Source organism: Oryzias latipes, chromosome 24, assembly GCF_053564925.1.
Source record: "Oryzias latipes strain Hd-rR chromosome 24, Olatipes_Hd-rR_3.1".
NCBI classification, from domain to species: Eukaryota; Metazoa; Chordata; class Actinopteri; order Beloniformes; family Adrianichthyidae; genus Oryzias; species Oryzias latipes.
Window position 1 is genome coordinate 21,398,630 of NC_136260.1, and position 12,564 is coordinate 21,411,193.

Genomic DNA, 12,564 nt, shown 5'->3' on the forward strand with positions numbered 1-12,564 from the left:
CTGTTCTGGGTAAACAGCGGAGCTCCTTCTCTAGGAGGCTCAGACAGCTCCGCTCAAAAACTGCTAGATACCAAAAATCCTTCCTACCCAACACAATTCAACTTTACAAGAACTCACAGTGTAACAGATGACCTTTACACATTTTTGCACGTTGTTACCTGTTTGTAAATAGTCTTTAAATTATACCGCCTCATTTGTTTACATTTCTGCTACAGTTTTGTTTTTATATTATTGTTTATTTTATATTATGTTACTTTCTCTTATGTTTACTGCTATAGTAGCGCACAAATTTCCCACATGTGGTATCATTTAAGTGCTTCTGATTCTGATTCTGACAATCTCTGTAAGGTTCCAAGTAAACAATAAAAACACACACTCACACACACAAATCCATTAGGACAGACAGATTTTCCCTGAACTAAATGTAAATAAAAGTGTTAACAAGAAAAGGACTACAAGGCTAAACTGATTGCAGAACACGTTTTTAAAGAGTCAAAGCAAAAATAATACAACATTAAAATCAGCTCAAATCATGATTAAAAACAAACTGTGCAAACCCAGATTACATGTTTCTGAACTAAATTCACAAAAGAAAAACATAAGCCAAAGCAGCAGCTTGTAGACGGCAGAAGAGCTGGCTGCAGGCTGGAGCAAGTATTAGCTAAGTGCAGCACAGTGCTGAAATATAAAGGATAAAGTGATGCAGGTTTGCAGTTATAGTCAAGCTCAGACAGGTCTGCAGACGGCTTCAGCGGTGCAGACCAGGAGGGAATCTGCAGGAGCCAGAGCACAGTACGTGAGCGGGAAGCAACAATGGTTTTGCCACAATAATGTGTACAGCTAGAATGCATCAGATCCGACCTCACAGTTCACATAAAGGCGGGGAAAGCAAGACGTGGCATTGCAATGAATCTTCCCACATGCTTATGATGATACCCTAGTCATGATTCCTGCTTCTGGTTTACGCACACCTCTGCTGGAGAAGCATTGGACATCCATCCATCTTCTCAACTGGGACCAGATCACAGGGGTCGCAGCCTAAGCAAAGATGCTTAGATTTCCTTTTCACCCGCAACTTCCTCCTGCTACTCTGGGATGCGTTCCCAGGCTGCTGAGAGACGTAGTCTCTAAGCATTAAGCAAGGAGATGTAATTGATGCCTTCAGCTTCAGTACATAAAATGTACAGTCAAGCACAGCAGCTCAAAGAAAATGGACAACTTCAATGTGTCAGATGAGGACAGAAAGGGAAGGTTACTCATCGCTGTTTTCCTTCTGTGCAGCCGTTCACGTCCTGACAATGTTCGCCACAGAAAAAACACCAAGTCACACTAAAACCCGGTCATTCAGAAGTTGAGTTTTAGTTGGCAAAATCCAATCTTTAGGGCAAACTGCTGTTTACTTATTTGCACATCCGTGTGGACTCTTAATAGTCCAGTTTTCCGATCTTGAAAAGGAAAAAAAAGTCAGGTTAAACGATGCTGTTTTCTAAAACCCGTATTGAACGGACCTTAGTTTTTCTTCCTAGATATTAGCCTCTGAAGACTCATTGATCCGCCTGACTTTCCAATTGCCTTGGCCATTCAGTGGAGCAGAACTCCTTTCACGGTCATGCTGCTTTAGAAAAACTCATGATGGAGCAGTTCAACGAGGGCCAGCTGAGGACTCCTGCAGAGGCATTGCACCGGGGCCTCTGGGTAAAGTAGAGTTTTAACTTTCTTTAACTCTGTAGGGAGATAATATTTGAACTGAAGTGCGTTGTTGTTATGAATAAAGGTTGTGGTCTTCAATTATAGGTTGTCCTTTCCTATATTTTTTGACAATGAATATGTGTTTAAGGGGAAATTTCCCAGAATTTGATACATTTCAAACAGTTATTTAACAAGTATTGAGACGAGCTAACAGTCAGTTAAGCTCAATGCAGTTTTTAGCTGTGCTAGTAAACCTGCTGCAGTTGGATCCAGCCGTCTGCCTCTTCTTGAGACAAAAACCTCAATATTATACTTTTTTCCTCCATACATTCCCATTTGCTTTAAGCATTTACGCTGTACAAAAACATGGTTTTCTCCACAGCTACACTTAGCAGAGAATCCCATCCTGTTGAACTCCTTTTATTTTGCTTTAAAATGTATCTTTTCCTCCATATCACAGGATCTGACAGCAGTGGTTGGTATATCAGAAGCTTTCACATAGGTGGCATAGATGTTTGCCTTTGGCCATTTGGTCTCCGTCTGACTTTATATCTGTCGGCTTCTAATGGCTGCAGAGATGAGACTGCATGCCATCCAATATCTCTTTGAGGTTGAGCAAACTGTTCAGAGCTTGCATCATCTGTGGTAGCATGTTGATCTTCTTAAACCTTAACTGAAGACCTTGGACATGTTGTAGGATGTGGTCAAACTGCATGTTTACTTAAAGTCTCTTCGTGCATTTATCCTGGCAACTACTTCAAGTAACCTGTAGCACAAATAAGAGCCTGTATTTGACATCCAGCTTCTCCCAGGTTTGCAAACAAGCTTCATCATTTCTACATCATAAAAAAACATTCTAAAAAAACCTTTTCATCCCTATGAGTGTTTATCTGAAAGCAGAAGAGCCTTTCATTAGTATGAAAATTCCTAAACTTTAGTGGTCTGAAAATACTTAAAATTTTAGGTCATGGAATGAAGTGAAAGCTCCTTGGCTCTCTGCATTAATGAAAAGATTCAAAGGGTTTATTGTCATATGTATAGTAAGGAAACGGATTCCCTGTACAATGAGATGCTTATTTAGCTGTTCCCTCTGAATGCCATGAAGTTAAAGGTTAAATAAAAGATAGGGTAGGATACTTACAGGATATCTGAAACATTCACACCAAATATAAAATATAACTATGCAGAAAATTAACCTTTATACAAATCAGCTGTGTGCGAATTCAGTTGAGAATAACTGTGCAAAAGAGACTTTCTTGAAGTAAACAGTGTGATACACATGGATGTTGCTGAATATTAAGGTGTGGGAGCAGTAATAACAAACAATGAGTATGTGCAAAGACTCCTGTCAGCTGTTAAGGAGTCTGATGGCAGAGGGAAAGAAAGAGCTCCTGAGTCTTGTAGTCCTGCTCTTCACTCTCCTGTACCTCCATCCTGAGGGGAGGAGAGTGAACAGACCTTTTTGCGGGTGGGTGGGGTCCTTGATGATGGAGGCAGCTCTCCTGTAGACCCTGCACTTGTAGATGCTCTGCAGCGAGGGCAAAGGAGTCCTGGTGATCTTGGACGCAGTCTTCACCACCTAACCCTAACCCTAACCCTCTGAAGGCGTTTGCGGTCCATGGTGGTAAAGCTGCCGTACCACTGCTGGTTAAAAAAAGGCTCAACAACGCAGCTGTAGATGTTGCTGAGGATCTTTGGGGACATGATGAACTTCCTCAGCCTTCTCAGGAATACAGCCGCTGACGAGCTTCCTTCATCAGCTGTGTGGAATGTACGTGATCCTGCGTCGCTACGCAAATCTTTAATTTGGGTTGCAGGCTCTACGTACAAATCTGTTGAAAATTCAACCAATTGAACATTTTTATGCTAAATTGTGACAATGCAGCTTTGTGACCAATCAGGGAATCGGATTTGATAGTGACAAATAGCGTCCTTTTCAAAAACACAGAAGTGACCACGAAGGAGAAATTAGTAATTGCGGATTGTGCCCGGCTGGATTAATATGACAATAAGACAAACATTTATAGGAACAGAGCTGTGAAAACAAAAAGCCAGAAGCAAGATATGAAGGATTTGTACCGCTTTGTCATTTGCTCCTGGGCTCTTGTGACATCACAATGGCTCAGTAATTCGCACAGAGCATCTTTGCGACCGTTTGATTGACAGCTATACCGGGGAGAAATACTTAGAAATGCAAAAACAAAATATTTATTTTATCACATTTTTTCTCTTTTATAAGAGATTTGCCACACTGACATGTCAAAAACTCAAAAAACACGATTTTCACAATTTAAAAAAAAAACAAAAAACTGGATTTTCATTGGAGGGGGACTTTTTAAAAAACAATACTGTTGTGTTCTAGCAGCCAAACCGCTGAACAGATATGCTACCAAAATACTAGAAGTTGTGACTCACAGCTCATTTTTTAGAACTGCCTTCCATTGTAGCCCAGTCTCTAAATGGTTTCTAGGTTGCCGCTAAGTTAAAGACAAAAAACAGTCCGAAGGTGACAGCAACAATAGAGACAAGGCCGGAGACGGCTGCACACAGAAATCCCACATTCAGAAAAGAAATTACATTTTTGAAGGATCAGTCATTTACACCATGTTTATAACTTCTGTGCTGAGGTCCTGATGTACCAGCATTCTTTCAAAAATATGACTAATAGACAGGCACGTCAAAGTCACTGCAAGGTTAAACCAAAGCTCCAAAGACTGAAATTAGGTGTAGTATTGTGTCTCATGAGTGGGGTGCTCCAAAACCAAACTAACTAAATAAAAGCCTTTAAAGATTTTTTTTTTTTTTTAACTATGAAGCTCCAAAAAAAATCTTAAACTTTAATGGAGTGTTCACACTGAAGACACCTAGAATGTCAAAATAAGAGCAAATTATCACTCTTCCAAAATAGAATAACTTTGTATGCTTTGAGATCATAGAGGTCTGATACCAGCATGTAAGCAGGCTCCATATTCAGAGGTAGGCTCTCAGCTCTAAGTTGCTCCAGGTGGAGCAGATTTCTCCCCCTATAGTGTTTACCAGACTTTGAAAGCAACGGAAATCATGAAGCTCTAACTCCGGAACACAAATTGAATGAGCAAGCAAGGTTGATGCTTTAGCTGCAGGATATGGGACAAACATCCAGGAAAGTCTGCTGGATACAAAACTTAGCAATCTAAAAAAGAAAAAAACTGCATAAACATGATCTCAATCTTGACTTACCAGTTGATGCAAAAGTATATAGGAATGACATATCAACAAGAAGTAGAAAATGACAGGTTTTGTCAAAAATTACAGTGAAATGTGTGTATCACAACACGTAAAAATGAGTTGCAATGTATCAAATAGAAAAGTGTAAGTGTTAGTGTAATGGGTCATATGTTCATCCATCTATTTTCTTCAGCACATCTGAGACCAGCTTGTAGGGGCAGCAGTCTAAGCGAAGATGCCCAGACTTTCCTCCCTCCAGCCACTTCCTCCAGCTTCTCCACGGGGAAAATCCCGAGGCATTCCCAGGCCAGGAGATAGATATGGTTTCTCCAGCGGGTCTTCCCTGGGATTTCCGCCTAGTGAGATGTGCCTAAAACATTTTCCCAAGGTGTCCAGGAGGAAATCAGACCAGACGCCTGAGCCACCTCAGCTGGCTCCTCTTGATGTGGAAGTCATGTGTGAACAAAAAAAGGAAAGCTACCTTTGCCACCTTTTCACTAATCACCCAATTGATATCTTTCTCATAAGCATTACGACAATATCTACCTAAAGCCCTAGACAGAAAATATTTGATTAAGCATATCAAAAGGTATTATCTACTTTATTTACTTTTTGTCACTGCTCTTTTTAGTTTGTTTTATCTGTCACAATACGTAGAATTGTTAGCTTTTCATCAGTGCAAATGGAAAAGTACAACAACGTTGATACATGAAAGCAGCTTCAAGGCTCGAATAAAGTTTTATAAAGCCTAAGATTGTTCCTCTGAACTTGTAAATAAATCACATTTTATCATGGTTTCTTGATTGGTTCTTAACTTGTTTGTGCAAACTGACAATGATCTCATTCCCTCTGTTAATGCAAAAACACATCATCTAATCAAAACTTACCAAAGCTTTGCTTTTCAACCTTGCTAACCGCTCATTTCCAGCTCTGTCTCTAGTCTCTTCTCATCCTTGCTCAGTATTTATCTCACATTCTGCTTTTCTTTGGTGACATTAATTGCAATGAGGGGCAAATGATGGCCCTCATTGATTCAATGTCATGGCAGGTGTGTTCAGAAAATGCACGGCCTGATGAAGTGTCTACTTCACACTACTCTGCAATTCATTACCTGTTTCTGTCACAGCTCTCAGGCCAGTATCTCCACTCTCTAAAAGCCAAGATATTTCACATAGAGAAAGAGAACTTTGTCAATTATGCATGCTCTGTGCGTGTCTGTCAGTCAATCCAGCATAAAGGGTTTTTGTTAGTTTGTCAACTTTCTCCAAAACTTTTTGTTACAGAGTTAGACTGATGTCTTTTTTGGGGAAAAATGGGTTTATCATTCAAACCAAATAACAAAGAAGCCAATTTTGAAGGGTAATTTTAAAATATCAAGACAACACAATTTAAAGAGCCACTACAAATTGTGTTTCTTGTGTTTTCAACATGTTCTTGTAGCATTTTTTGATAATGGAAGACATATGTAAACATATTTAGGCTTAAAATTACATTTCTGAGTGTTTCTTCATTCAAATTGTTATTCAGGAGCAAACAAAAATAGAAAAGAGTTTATTTGTGACGTAGATAACACACGTGATAGGTCACAAACACTATTCAACTCCATTCTGATGTATCCAGTTGTATAGACCAGCGGTCCCCAACCCCCAGGTCATTTGGAACCGGACCGCACAGAGAGAATAAATAACTAACATTACTTCCGTTTTATTATTTTTTCGGAATCTGAAAGACGTTTTATTTTGAAAAATCGCCCAATTCTCTGTTCCATCCATCAATGTCACTGTTGACGCACGCAGGCCAAGGCGCTCTTCTTGGTCATGTGATAGGTTACCGCTAAAATAAAACCCGGAAGCTAGCAAAATGAGTAAAAAACAAACGTCTTTGGAAAGTTTCTTTGCCAAGGGGAAAATAAATAAAAGCTCAGAGTTTGACTTGTCACGTCTTTTTTTCTCCTTCATCGTAGCGGCACTACAATAATCATTCGCCACATCGCACAGGCCGGTCCGTGAAAATAACGCCTGACGTCACACCGGTCCGTGGTGTTTAAACGATTAGGGACCACTGGTAAAGACCATTACAGAAATCAATCCAATCCATTATTTAGTGAGTTAAAAACATTTAAAACTTAAAGATTTTGCTAAGCAAAGTATTTAAAATGAATGCATAAAGCGCACTAGAATTGCCTGCCACACAATACAAAATATAGATTTTAAAAAAGAGGCTGCAACATTTTTTCACTACCAAAATTTCGAGTCAAAACAAAAAAAAGAAATATGTGTTTCAGTTTAACCCTTGTGCTATCCTAGACACTTTAACATTGGAAGTTGGGTCATCTAGACCCACTATACAGTGCTCTGAACCTTTTTTCTTCAATGATTTGTGATCTTCACTGGTGTCCATGGATTACATGAAATCTTTCCACCTTTATCCACCTTTGTCATGGTAGGGAGAACACGTCAATGTAAGGAGGGGGGGGGGTTCATCTAAGATAGCACAAGGGTTAAGGAGTTGCGATATGGAACAATCTAAAACAATCAATTAAAGAAAGCAAATAACAAATCAACTTCAAAAACTATTAGAAACTATTTGGTTAAAAAAATTAAATCAATGAACCTTGTTGCTTAATTCCAGGTACCCAAATTAAAAACAAAAAAGACTCCAACTTCCCGTAGTCTGTTTGTTTAACATCTTCTTTTTTTGTTGTTTTATAGAAATGATAAGTAATGAATACAATTTTAAGAAAAAATAGTAACAAAAAAAAAGGTTGTCTTTGTTTTCCTCATCCATGCTGGCATCTGGCTAAAACTGTATGTCTGGAAAATTCTTTTTTTTTTTTTTTTTTTTTTTTTTTTTTTAACTTGTCCTGTCCAACAGCTGGGCAAACAGATGAGAGCTGAGGGCCTCTTGTGTTGGACATATTTTACTTTAACAAGAGGGGTTATTAATCTTCAGACAAACCAAAGGTATGTCTGAATAAACCCCTTTTGTAATTGAGGCCAAACTTTATTAATTTCAAACATGTTTGAAGATCTTTGGTGTTGGACCGGACGGAAAAGGAAAGAGGGGAAGAAGAGAGAGGGACGTTAGAGAGAGGGGGGGAAGGAGGGTGATAGTAGGAGGGGAAGGGGGATAAGACCATGAAGCAGCATAAAGCAACAAGTTTACTGGTTGTTAATCACCATGGTAAGGCTCAAATGCAGTACAAAAAGGGCGGAGCCTGTCCACACACACACCCAAGTGTCAAACACACCTGCTAGCTGCAAAAATGTCCATCTGTCGACATGTACACAAAACAGATAGTGCTCACACGCATAGTTATGCCTTAAAACCAACTAGTGTGAAACATTTCAGTCATTCAGTCACGCAAACCGCCAGTGCAAAGGTGAGCCAACACCCGTGCTCAGGTGAGTGCTCATGTTCTTCTAAAATGGATGGTGGAATGTGTAAAGAAGGAGGGAGAGCGCCCAGCCATCCCCACCCCAAGACCCCCACCGCAGCAGCAGCGGCAGCCGGAATCCCCCCCACGCCACACGGAAACCGACAGGGAACAACCGCCGCCCGGGCGACCAAGCCCGCCACCCAGGCCAGGGCCAGCAGGACCGCCGCAAGGCCCCCAGAGCCAGAGAGCAGGGAGGCACGGAGGGAAAGAGAGGGCCGCCCCAGCCCAACCAGGAGAACAGCCCCCCCGCCGCGCCGGGAGAGCCCAACGCAGGGCCCCACCGGAGAGGGACGCCCACAGCCCACAGCCCCAAACGAGCACCCCACCACCACCCAGGAGTTCTGGGCATCCCCCCGCCCCAACCCCAGGTACGAGCCAGGACCCCCCAAGGGAGACCCGCTCCGCACTCCAGGCAGCCATCCGCCCGGCCCACGGTTGGTCCAGGGAGGAGCAAGGCAGGGGCCCACCGCCCCCGCCCAGGAGGGGGGAACCCCGGGGAAAAAAGAGGGCCCACAAGGGGTGTTGTAAATATGGCCCGACCAGGCTCGGCCACAGTTGGAAATTTGGCGGGGCCCAGCGCTCAGGAGCAAGGACCAGAACCCACCCCCCAGGGACACCAACACCCCCGGCTCAGATGTAATGTGAACCCCCCCACCGCGTGGAGAGAGCACCGCAGGGCCCAGGAAGCCGGCACCCCGGGGACACGGCCGCCGTTGCAAAGGGGCCCGTACCCCCCACCAGGGAAGAGGCAGGGGACAGATGGTCCTAGGTCCCACCTTCCTTGCAAAATGTGTGTGCGTGTATGTGTGTTTAAGAGGGTGTGTGTGTGCATGTGTGTGTGTTTATGTTGGGATGTATATATTGAGGGGGGAGGGGTGTGTGTACTAAGGGGGGTGCAGTTAAAATTGGCGGGTAGGGCACTAAGGGGACATCTCCTGATTACTCACAGTGATGTCCCCTCACCCCCCCCACCAAGGGGCCCTAAATGTCTAAGGTGCGGTTAAAATTGGCGGGTAGGGTGCTAGGAGGACATCTGCTGCTTGCTGGCAGTGATGTCCAAGCACCCCCCCTACCAAGGGCCCTACATGTCTAAGGTGCAAATAAAACCGAAAGAGGGGGGGCCAACTCCATACGGCAACCATAGGAGGGGGGGCCACTGCCTAGTAAACCTCCCCCCCCAAGGCTCATCGCAGGCTAAGCCCCCCACCCCCTCACCCTATTATGAGGTTATATGAGGAAGGGGGTAAGTTGGGGACAGCTGGTAGACTGTCCCCCGGTGGTCAAACAGCTGCCCCCCCAGCAAGGGGGCCAGGCCCACCCAGCCCAGGGGCCCCACCCCCGGAGGCGCCGACACCCCAGGCCCAGCACCACCCACCCCACACAGAGGGAGAGGAGCCAGAAAGCGCCGCCCCCCCCCCCCCCCCCCCCCGGAGCAAGCCCAGGCCCCCACCCCCAAACGCTGGTCCTAGAAGAGCTCTGGTCAGGCCTCGACGGGACCGAGGCAGCCAACCGGCCGGGGAAACCACCGATGGCCTCAGCGGAGACCCCGACCCGTCAACCCGCCCTGCCCCGTACCAATAGTGCCCCCCCCCCCTCCCCCAGAATGCCCCCCCACAGGACAGGGCCGACAAGACCCCCCACCCCACCCCACCCCAGACCCCGCAGCCGAAGCGGATGACACCCAGAGCGCCCGGGGGCCCCAAGAGGGTTGTCCCGTCCCGCCCCAGAGCCAGGGAAGGGCCGATCCCAGCCCCAGTGAAATGTTTGTTCTGCTACTTACGCACCGCCAAGCTGAGTTGCCACACCGGTCTCTTTGAGTCTCGCGATACTACAGCATCTCTCCCAGACTGATAAATCGGCACATACCTGCTGCCAGAGAGCCGGGACAGGCGTGCAGAACCACAGTGCATGCATGTAACTGTCGGGTAGATTACTGTCACAGTGCTGACAAATGTCTGAGTTGCTGAGACCCATCTTGAACATCCTCTGTCCAGTGTAGTGAATTCTGTGAAGGGTTTTAAAATGGATTAGCTGCAGATTTGGACTTTTTGTCAGTTTAGTTTTTGTCTGGAAAATTCTAATATTGCTCGCCATTTTTTTGCATGTTAGGTTTGGGGTGTGACGGGCTGTAAGCTATCAGGAGAGTTTGTAAACAGAGAGCTCTCAGTTATGGATGGTGGGAAGGTAGACGGGGTTTCTAACAGTCCCGCCCACAATTCTGAGGCAAATTTCTGACGAACTATTGCCACTCTGCAGTAACTATTTCCTTGAAAACAACACAATTTTTTTTTATTTTGGCTAAAAACGGCATCATCATAATTAAAAGACCACTGGGAACGCTTTGAAAATAGATGATTATAGATTATTATAAATATAGAAGAATGAAACTACAACGCTGGGTGTAAATAAAAGCTAAATAAAAGCTTCCACTGGTCAAAAGAAAGAAAAACAAAACAAAAACAGAAAAGAGAGGGAAAAAAGACTGAGACACAAAATGAAGAAGAAAGGTTTCCATCTCAAAGGTATGCTTTATCACTTTAAATTAGGAAGGACTCTGAGTGTTTCCCCCCTCAGGTCTTAAATCATTTGCTGTCCTCAAAGTCCCCGACCATCCCAAAGGAAAACAGTCATTATTAGCTGCTCCCACGTTTGACTGCACCTGTCTGCAGAACACTGAAACCCTGCTCAAAACAAAAGACTTTTAAATCCAGGTAAAGGTTTAGTCAAGCCAAGTTAAAGAGTTTTATCATTTTTTTCCTGAACGTTCAGCAGATATGACGCAGATAGGAATGGTGGATGGAAGTATGGCAAAAAGCCACTTGAAGAAGCCTTAAACAATCATTTTGAAGCCTTTTATTGGCATTTCCTTTATAAAAGCTGCATGTATCATGTCTTGTTATCTATCACCTTCACAATCCCGGAAATCAAAGCACCTCCCTTGTTGGAGCAAAGAACGATGATTCTCTCCATCTCCTCCTTTTCTGACATTTAAATAGCTGGACGAGTTGCTAGATAAAACCATGACATTTTATAGATATCTTGCACCCTTATTCTCTCCATTTTACATGCAATTTCAAACTCAAAACAACCTTTAACACCTCTCAGCAGCAATCAGTTCAAAATAAATGGATAAAACCCAAAATGTATCATCACACTGCTTTTTTCCCCCCTGGTTTTATGCAGGAGCAAATTATGTTTATTACACGGGATGCAGTACGATGAAGCGGTGCTGCCTGGGAATGAATTGAATCAGCGTTTTCCTGCAGCATTAATTGTAATGGAAAATTCTGCAAAACAAATAAACCAGGATGCAAATAATGTCTTGGGGGCTCATAGAGGAAGAGAGTTGTAGCTAATTTCATGCTTTTTGTTTTACTCTCATGCATGGATTACTTAGAGTTCAGGCAAAGAAACCCACATCCTGTGATCCTTCAGAGTCCTCCACTGCCTGAACTGCAAGCTTGAGTTGTTGCTATGTGTGGAAGCCTTGAAAATCCATTTTAAGGTTTATTTTCATACAATCCTAATTTAGAGAGCCCAATAAAATCAAGCGAGAGACAGTAGTGGCAGTTCCATTTGGGTTTCCCACCCTTGACTGCCTCGGAGATGTAAATGAGTATCCGCCCCCACTGTCCAATCTGCCTTTACTGGTCTTGCCCTATTTGTAATTTAATACCTTTGACATAAATATGAAAAAAGGGAAAGGATAAAATTCAAAATAAATGAACTTTTGCATGTGCAAGAGAAGAGCTGACCTCCACGGTGAGTGCTAGAGAAAATGGTTGGATGCTTGAAGAAAAGCAAAAGACTTAAAGTTCATTTACTACACTCACAGCTTTATAAAGTGTGTATTTATATTTTGTATTAGCTACATACGACTCTAAATATTTTGTTTACTCATTCCAGCTGTAAAAAGATCTCAAACCATATGTGGACACAAATACAGGTCAACTTAATTCTCCTCCTTTTCCTTATATTTTCACCTTTGCTAACGGCGTCACGTTTTTCATTCTAAGCCTCTTTTTAATGGCTTTCTCCTCCTGATAATTATCACCCCAACACCTGCATTATCTTAGCACTCTGTTAAATATTCTAATACACCGATTGCGTACAACACAACTTTGGTTCAGTCCTCACATCGGTGTCTTTCTCATCCCCATTTTTTTTTTTCTCTTACAGCTCCCAGCTTATCTCCACTCCATTAATATTTTGCTTAGGTGAATTATTTT